Below are 10,331 nucleotides of genomic sequence, written 5' to 3' on the forward strand. Positions count from 1 at the left end.
GAATGGCAGAAAGAAGTTCAATGGAATCTCTATGGTCTCTATATGAGCCTCAGATTCCTTTGGTTCCTCAAAGGGGAACTTCTTATTGGTTAGTGAACGTCCCAGGAGGTCTTCTTCACTAGGAATCACTGCTTTTTCACTCTCTCCAAATTTGGCCATTATGGTTACAGTTATGGCCTTGCACTCTCTTTTTGGATTCTCTTCTGTATTGCTTGGAAGAGTGCTAGGAGGAGTTTCAGTAACCCTTTTACTCAGCTGACCCACTTGTGCCTCTAGATTTCTGATAGAGGAACGTGCCTCATTCTGTCATTCATTAAACTGAGAGTGACTTTAGATATATCAGAGACTATGTTTGCTAAGCTAGAGGATCTCTACTCATAATTCTCTGTCTGTTGCTGAGAGGATGATGGAAAAGGCTTGCCATTGCTAAACCTGTTTCTTCCACCATTATTATTGTTAAAGCCTTGTTGAGGCTTTTCTTGATCCTTCCATGAGAAATTTGGATGATTTCTCCATGAGGGATTATAGGTGTTTCCATAGGCTTCACCCATGTAATTTACCTTTGCCATTGCAAGGTTCTCAGGATCATAAGCTTCTTCTTCAGAAGATGCTTCTTTAGTACTGTTGGATGTATTTTGCAATCCATTCAGACTCTGAGAAATCATATTGACTTGCTGAGTCAACATTTTGTTCTGAGCCAATATGGCATTCAAAGCATCAATTTCAAGAACTCCCTTCCTCTAAGGCGTCCCATTATTCACAGGATTCCTCTCAGAGGTGTACATGAACTGGTTATTTGCAACCATTTTAATGAGTTCCTGAGCTTCTGCAGGCGTTTTCTTCAGGTGAATAGATCCATCTGTAGAATGGTCTAATGACATCTTAGACAATTCAGACAGACCATCATAGAATATATCCAGGATGGTCCATTCTGAGAGCATGCCAGAAGGACACTTTTTGGTCAGTTGCTTGTATCTTTCCCAAGCTTCATAGAGGGATTCACCTTCTTTTTGCCTGAAGGTTTGAACATCCACTCTAAGCTTGCTCAGCTTTTGAGGAGGAAAGAATTTGGCTAAGAAAGCTGTGACCAGCTTATCCCAAGAGTTCAGGCTATCTCTAGGTTGAGAGTCCAACCATATTCTAGCTCTGTCTCTTACAGAAAAAGGAAAAAGCATAAGCTTGTAGACCTCGAGATCAACTCCATTGGTCTTAACAGTATCACAGATCTGCAAGAATTCAGTTAAAAACTGAAAAGAATCTTCTGATGGAAGTCCATGAAACTTGCAATTCTGTTGCATCAGAGAAACTAATTGAGGCTTTAGCTCAAAATTGTTTGCTCTAATGGCATGGATTGAAATGCTTCTTCTATGGAAGTTGGAATTTGGTGCAGTGAAGTCACCAAGCATCTTCCTTGCATTGTTGTTGGATTCGGCCATTACTTCTTTTTCGAGATTCTTTGTAAGGTTTTCTCTGGATTGTTGTGCTTTAGCTTCTCTTAGCTTCTTCTTCAGAGTCCTTTCAGGTTCAGGATCTGCTTCAACAAGAATATTCTTGTCCTTGCTCCTGCTCATACGAAAAAGAAGAGAACAGAAAAGGAAGAGGAATCCTCTATGTCACAGTATAGAGATTCCTTTATGTGAGTAGAAGAAGAAAAGAATAGAAGAATGATGTAAAGAGAAGAGATGAAGAATTCGAACACAGAGAGGGAGAGATGGTTCGAATTATAAGAAGAAGAGAAGAGTGTTAGTGATTAAATAAATAAATAAAAGAAGATGAGAAAGAGAGTTTTCGAAAATAATTAAAAGAAAAAGGAAAATATTTTTGTTTTTATTTTAAAATTTTGTTAGAATTCAAAAATTAAGTGAAGAAATAGAATAAAATTAAAATTTAAAACAATTAGTTAATTAAAAAGAATTTTGAAAAAGAAGTTAATGATTTTCGAAAATTAGAGAGAGAAAAGTAGTTAGGTGATTTTGAAAAAGATAAGAAATAGTAAAACAAACAAAAAGTCAATTAGTTAATTGGAAAAAAAATATTTGAAAACCAATTTTGAAAAGATAAGAAGTTAGAAAAGATTTTTGAAATCAAAATAAAAAAAAGATATGATTGAGAAAGATTTGATTAAAAAAAAAGATATGATTTGAAAAAGATATGATTAAAAAAGATATGATTGAAAAGATATTATTGAAATTTATTTTGAAAAAGATTTAATTTTTAAAATCAGAATTAATGGCTTGACTCACAAGAAATCAAAAGATGTGATTTTAAAATTTAAAGTTTGAATCTTTCTTAACAAGAAAGTAACAAACTTGAAATTTTTGAATCAAAACATTAATTGTTAGTATCAATTTCGAAAAATATGATATAAAATAGGAAAAAGATTTTGAAAAGTTTTGAAAAAGATTTTTGAAAATTTTCAAAAAACAAAGGAAAAAAATGAAAAAGATTTGAGTTTGAAAAAGATTTTGAAAAGATAATAATTTTTTTTAAATTGAAATCTTGACTTGACTAACAAGAAACAACTTATTTTAAAAAAATTTTACTAAGTCAACCCAAAGATTTCGAAATTTATGAGAGAAATAAGGGAAAGATATTTTTTATTTTTTGAATTTAATGAGGAAAGAGAAAAACACAAAAATGACTCAACACATAAAAATTTTGGATTAAAACAAATGATGCATGCAAGAACACTATGAATGTAAAGATGAACATCAAGAACACTTTGAAGATCATGATGAACATCAAGAACTTATTTTTGAAAAAAAAATTCAAGAAAGGAAAAACATGAAATACACCAAACTTAGAAATTTTCAATGTTTAAACTCTAAGGATTCAAGAATGCATATGAAAAACAAGAAAAGACACAAAACAAGAAAATATGAAGATCAAACAAGGAGACTCATTAAGAACAACTTGAAGATCATGAAGAATGCAATGCATGAATTTTCGAAAATTTTTAGAAAATTAAAACATGCAGTAGACACCAAACTTAAAAATTGACTCTAGACTCAAAAAAGAAACACAAAATATTTTTTTGGTTTTTATGATTTTATTAAAAAAAATTTCGAAAATTATTTTTAGAAAACCAAAAAAGAAGAAAAAAATTTTTGAAATATTTTTGAAAAACTTTTTAAAAATAAAATAAAGGTTGAAACAAGAAGAAAATTACCTAATCTGAGCAACAAGATGAACCGTCAGTTGTCCAAATTCGAACAATCCCCGGCAACGGTGCCAAAAATTTGGTGCACGAAATTGTGATCTCAATGGCGCCAACAACTTGGTACGCACAATTGTAATCTCAACTCTTATTCACAACTTCGCACAACTAACCAACAAGTGCACTGGGTCGTCCAAGTAATAAACCTTACGTGAGTAAAGGTCGATCCCACAGAGATTGTCGGCTTGAAGCAAGCTATGGTCATCTTGTAAATCTCAGTCAGGCGGATTCAAATGGTTATGGAGTTTTGATAATTAAAATATAAATAAACATAAAATAAAGATACAGATACTTATGTAATTCATTGGTGGGAATTTCAGATAAGCGTTTGGAGATGTGTTATTCCTTCTGAATCTCTACTTTCCTACCGTCTTCATTCAATCATTCATACTCCTTTTTATGGCAAGCTGTATGTTGGAGATCACTATTGTCAATGGCTACCTCCCGTCCTCTCAGTGAAAATGGTCCTCTACAGTTTCTGTACGGCTAATCAACTGTCGGATTTCTCGTCTCGGATGAAAAATACCAGGCACAGCTACCACATGGCTAATCAGCTATTGGTTCTCGATCGTGTCAGAAAAAGATCCAATGATCTTTTTGCGTCTGTCACTATGCCACACAGTCGCGAGTTTGAAGCTCGTCACAGTCATCCCTTCCCAGATCCTACTCGGAATACCACAAAAAAGGTTTAGACTTTCTGGATCTCTGGAATGCTGCCAAAGAATTCTAGCCTGTACCATGAAGATTCTAATCTCGGATTCAGATGCCCCATTATCAGAGGGGAGTCGATGTGAATCATTGATTAGAGATCCAAGAGATATGCATTCAAGCTTGTTTTCATGTAGAACGGAAGTGTTTGTCAGGCACGCGTTCATAAGTGAGAATGGTGATGAGGGTCACTTGATCATCACATTCATCATGTTCTTGTGTGCGAATGAATATCTTGGAATAAGAATAAGCTTGAATTGAATAGAAGAACAATAGTACTTTGCATTAATACTCGATGAACAGTAGAGCTCCACACCATAATCTATGGTGTGTAGAAACTCCACCGTTGAAATTACATAAGTGATAATGGTGTTCATTGGCTTCGGCCCCAGAGGGGGAACCAGAATAACCAAGACCTAGGTCTAAGGACTAAACGTCCAAAGATGTGAGTACAATAGTAAAAAGTCCTATTTATACTAAAATTAGTTACTAGGGTTTACAGAGTTAAGTAAATGATGCAGAAATCCACTTCTGGGCCCACTTGGTGTGTGCTTGGGCTGAGCATTGAAGCTTTCATGTGTAGAGACTTTTCTTGGAGTTAAATGCCAGTTTTTATGCCAGATTGGGCGTTTAACTGCAGCTCTATCATGTTTCTGGCGTTTAACGCCATAATAGGGCAGGAAGTTGGCGTTTGAACGCCAATTTGCGTCATCAAAACTCGAGAAAAGTATAAACTATTATATATTGCTGGAAAGCCCAGAATGTCTACTTTCCAACGCAATTAAGAGCGTGCCATTTGGGTTTCTGTAGCTCCAAAAAATTCATTTCGAGTGCAGGGAGGTCAGAATCCAACAGCATCAGCAGTCCTTTTTCGGCCTCTGAATCAGAGTTTTGCTCAGGTCCCTCAATTTCAGCCAGAAAATACCTGAAATCACAGAAAAACACACAAACTCATAGTAAAGTCTAAAAATGTGAATTTTGCTTAAAAACTAATAAAAATATACTAAAAAGTAGCTAGATCCTACTAAAAACTACCTAAAAATAATGCCAAAAAGCGTATAAATTATCCGCTCATCAATAACCAAACATAATTATGTTAATTGCACTAATTGCGTACACAAATAGTTCTCACCTTTATGAATCCAAAATGACTTCTTTCTCTGATGAACAAAGTACAAGAAAGGCAAGAAATATAAACAAAAAAAGGTACTAGTATATTAATATTTCTCATTATATGCAGCAACAACATTATACATCTGATTCAATTTATCTTTTCAGTGTGTATATTTTACTCTTTTGGTTTTCAATTATTTCATTGTAGACCCATAATTACCAATATCTATGGGGTTTTACTATTGTTATCATAGCAACCTTTCATCTAAATTATGTCACCAAGCGACAAATCACAATGAAAATATGTTAATAAATAATCATGTTAATATGAACGGCTTTAATTATTTCAAGTAAGTCTCTTGTCATACCATTCCCACCCATAAGCAGTATTCATAAGACAAAAGTAATTATTCATGAGCTGGGATCTTATGCTGTATAATGAATAATATTATAGTTCACTACATAGAGACCATTTTCGTCAAAAGAAAACAAAAGCAAATAAAAAGACTAAAACAAAACCAAAAAAATTCTAATAAGAAATTCATCCTAACAGAAATAAGAGTATTACAAATTTATAAGGCGACTATTAAGTAGTTCTTCCAAAGTAAAATTATCCCTATCCAAAATGGTCTCAATCTGCAATATAATACAATACATATAACAAATAATAAAATCACTAACAAATTGAAGTTAAATTGATTTCAGACTCCCAAAGAAATAAGGAATAAATGCAATCCAAATTTTAACTCTAGACTTAAGGTTGTAAGCTTTCTTACACCTTTGATAAAAAAAGATTTTATTTGGAATATCGAAGAAAAGATTAGAAATGAATTATGTCGTTGTTAGTTGTGAAAATAAACCTTCTCACAAATTACAATGCAGCATATTATGTACATACTATTACTATTATACTGATCATTTATGAACTCAAACATTTCTGAATTCATTCAAAGCAAATTGAAGCCAACAACAATATATTATCTTCAATTTCCCACTTTGTATCCATGGTGATTGAGCAACATATGCTTTCTTACCACACACTTTTAGAGTTCTTAAACCTTGTGTGTCTCCACTAAAAATGATAAAAAAATATATTTGCTATTTACCTTCAATAGTAACAACAGAACGATTAGAAGACACAATTAAACTGAATCAATTCTTAACTCTAAGCAGCCAAATTAAACTGAAGACAAAATCTGAATCAAAATCCTTAACTCTAAACAGTCACAATTAAACTGAATTAATCAAATATATACAGAAAAAAATCTGAATCAGAATAACCTGAAAGCATAATCTGAACCAAGAAGATATATACAAATCAAGGCTATCATAATCTTGACGCCCTTAAGCACCAAATAGTCATAATTCAAAATAGTAATACAGAGCTATCAACCTTCCACCATAGAAAATAGTATTTCAAGCTAAAAAGTAATATAGAAGCAAGGCTTAGGAAGTCTACAAATATCTTTCTTTGACAAGCATTGGGTACACCGAACACAAATGGGAGCATGAACACAACTTTGTTACCCTGTTAAAAATAATCTATCTGCAATGAGTTTCTAATGTATACAAAACTTGAATTGTAAAACTCAACTAATAAATTCGATTTGGAGGACATAGGAGTGAACAAGTTTAAGCATTTCTAAAAATTCATTTAGAAAGCTTATCAAAATCACTGCTTCTTCTTCTCCTTCCGCAAGAGAAAAACACCAGTCTCCTCGTACACATATTCAGGATGCAGGTGGTCACGAGGGGCCATCTCGATATCGAAAACCTCATCGCACATCTCACAAAACTTCTTGTGCCCCTCTGGAGACCTCACCTGGTACCTGAGAAACACGACGCTGTCTTCGTACACCAGGGCTTCCATGGTAGAAATCAAGTGCTGCACTCCTCATGTAAACCACGTCTGTCGCCAAAACCACGTCAAACAGCAGGTTAAATGCCTGGATCTGATCCTTATTGTTCCAGTACAACTAACACAGAGTGCTTCAGATTCTTGCATAGCACGGGCTTGTTCACCTTCAGGTTGCGCTTTAGCGCCGGCATCACGGTGAGAGGAGCGGCGGTAAGAGGAGGTTGAGTCAGCAGCCACGCGACTCCACAGTGACACAGCGGTGCACGGTGGAGCAGAGAACAGGGTTCCACTCTCCTTTTATGGGTTCTCCACTATATATTTTGGGTAATTTGAAGTTTTGAACTGATTTTAGGTTAAATTGGGTTAGGGGTTAGCGGCGGGGCTTCATCGAATCGATGCTATCCAAATTGATTCTGCGTCACATTGAAGAGATCGGACGCCAATCATAATTATCTTGGTAAATTGCAGCAAATAGAAAAATCACAGGCAATTTGTCGCCGCTATCCTCCGTGTTTCTTGTAGTGATAATAATCGATTTTTTAAATATATTTAATGAATAAATCTTTACAATGGTCTTTAAGATTCATACAATTACTTAATTTGATCTTCAAGATCCCAATTTCATTATAGTGATCCCCTAGATAAAGTTCCAAACACCATAGTAGTTCTTGTTGTCATTTTTTATGCTGAGTCAGTGTTAGACTGTCCCAAATGGTTAAGTGACATGGATTCATTTCATTTTATCCAATGTGGTCCCTCCTTTAATATATAATCCTAATTTCAAATGTGTTCTTCTTCGATGATTGATGTTAATGTTGAAAAACCATGATGGAAGGTAGTAGTATAAACGCGGGGAGCTCTGTTCAGTATCCTTCGAGTGGCTACTCGGTGAGGATGTAGAACCATGGGAGGGCAGCACGAGTACCTGAATGGTGTGGTTGTGATTATCATCCTATTTTAAGGTGGTCTAGTAAAGATTCAAATCCAAACAAAGCTTTTTTTGGTTTTTCCAATTATAGTGTGAGTGAAAAAGTTAATTATATGTGTTGCTTTGTTAGTTATCCCCTATTTTTTCAGCATCTTCTAATATTTTGTTTATTTCAAACAAGTTAGAATAGGTAGTGTGGATTGTTTGTGTGGGTTGATGTTGGACATGATAAAGATGAAAAACTAGAATCTGTTAGTCAAGGTGATGAACTAAAGATGAACCATGGAGACTTGGCAAGTTGAAAGATGAAGTTAGTGGGGTCAAAAGTTGATTATCCATGTAGTTGGTGTGGTTTTGTTTGTAATGGTGGTGTTATTTGTTGTGATGTTGAGTAAAGTGTGAAAGGTGTAAATTGTTGTTTAATTTATTGATGCTTTGGCATCTTTAGTGATTTTTACATCTCTTTTTAGTAATTTTATCATGTTTAAATTAAAGTTTTATCTTTTAATTAAAATTTTCATGGCTAAACTATATATTTGGAGTTGTCTTAAAATTATTGTTTTCAAGATTATTCTTCAAAAAAATTAGGTGAAGAGAAGCAAATATTAAAGAACCTAAGTTGAACGCCTATGAAGGAACTCAAGAAGCTGGCGTCTAACTCCAAGGTTGGAGCCCAATGCCAGCAAAGAAGGAAAGAAGACTAGAGCCTAACTCCAAGGTTGAAGGCCGGCGCCAGTGACTGGCACCCAACTTCAAGATTTGGGCACCCAACTCCAGCAAACTTTCAACATACTGGGCACCCAGCGCCCATGCTTTAGAGCCCAACTTCAAAATATTTTCCACCTCCCAAGGGACCAAAGTCAAGCGCCAAGCCTTGGTTCTCATCACGTTTGAAGAATGATAACACTAGCTCTCGACACCCAGACTCAAAATACATTGGCGCCCATCGCCAAAACTCCAAGTTCTTCTTCCTTAGAAACTTGGATACGGGAGTTGGCATGAACTTCATAAAATTTTCTATCCTTGTTGCTATTCCTAAGCCAGAACCTTGTATTGGATTCATTAGTACAAGAGATGCTAATAGGAATGACCTTCTCTTTGGTGGCAATTTTGGAGGCCTTGGTAGGATAATAATCTGTATGATTAAAAATATTAGAATTTTGAATATTCAATTTTGATCCTGGATTCCATTAATCATTGAACCTGCTGAGAGTTTTCTGCCTCAGATCCAATTAGCTGAGATAGCTCAATCTTCACAGGCTGGCCATGAGTAGTCCAGAAGTATTGTTTGGTGTATTGACAATTGTCACAGGTAGCTGATCATGTGGCTGGGATATTGTCAGCTACACCTTCTCCTACTGCTAGTTTTGTTTTCTCATCTTGGTATTCAGTTGGAGGTGCATCTCTTCCACCTTTGTTTTTAGCCTTTTTAGCAGCAGCAGCTACTACAGCATCAGCCGTTCTTTTTTTCTTGCATCCTTTTTTTGGGTGTCTTTTTTTCACCACAAAAACCACATGTGAATGTTATAAGTTGCCTCTTTAAACGAATATTGTCTCCACTAATTTGAAGGTGCTTAGGGTCAATTTCAGGGTTAGCTTTTGCCTTTTTAAATCCTTCGCCCTTCTCATCTGTATCCATTCTTCTCTTCATCTTGAGTGCTCCTGATTTTCTCTTAATTTGTTGGTGTTCGAGGCTTATTATATTCATCTTTCTTTTTCACAAAGGTTGGCCAAGAATTAGATTGATGTGATGGTTGTGGATCCCCTGTATGCCTCCATTGTGAGCCATTTGTGGCAAAATTTCTCTGGAGACTTGTTGACCTAAGAAAGTGCAGCACAAATATGTACACAAGGAATTCCTGTATTGGATCAACGTTACGAACAAAATTAGAAACCACATGTACGAACAAAATCAGTTTCTACTTTTGCACAAATTAGGATTTTATTTTTTCTGCATTATGAGCAACTAAACCTCCATTGTTAAGGTTAGGAGCTCTATTTATTTTGATGGATTAATACTATTGTTCTTCTACTTTTGATTAATGCACTAATTTCTATTCAAGAATTGGGTTTTCATTCTTCATCCTAAGGAATATAGGATATTGAAAAATAATCCTAATCTAAATTGAATCCCTTTGAATATTGGAAAAGTTAAAATCATTGGAATCAAGCTTGAAATCCTCTTCTCATAATTTTTCAATTATCCGAATTTAGTGTGATACGTGACATATAATCATATTTCTTTTAGTTCTTAAGAATTGTGTGGCCTTAAACCAGAATTTGGATTAACCTCTTAACACGATTAATTGATCTAGGAAATGACAGTTGATTAGATTAGGAGAATTGGATTGCTAAGGAATTGGAATTCAATTACTTAAATTTTTGCATGATCAAGGTAGATAAATATAACTACCAATCCAGAAACTTAAATATCTCTGAAACCTTAACTCTCCTATCATATAATCTCTTTACACATTTACTGTATGTTTTCCTTAATTCCCTGTTTT

General features: G+C 34.7%; 1 non-coding gene across 1 annotated transcript; it reads left to right on the plus strand.

The window, feature by feature from the left end:
* The first annotated feature begins 939 nt into the window (after positions 1-939).
* On the plus strand, positions 940-1,043 carry LOC112708590 (small nucleolar RNA R71). Its single transcript, XR_003156442.1, has one exon. It is a non-coding gene; the product is annotated as a small nucleolar RNA R71 (small nucleolar RNA).
* Positions 1,044-10,331: the final 9,288 nt, after the last annotated feature.

The sequence above is a fragment of the Arachis hypogaea genome, chromosome 8 (genome assembly GCF_003086295.3).
Source record: "Arachis hypogaea cultivar Tifrunner chromosome 8, arahy.Tifrunner.gnm2.J5K5, whole genome shotgun sequence".
Lineage (NCBI taxonomy): Eukaryota > Viridiplantae > Streptophyta > Magnoliopsida > Fabales > Fabaceae > Arachis > Arachis hypogaea.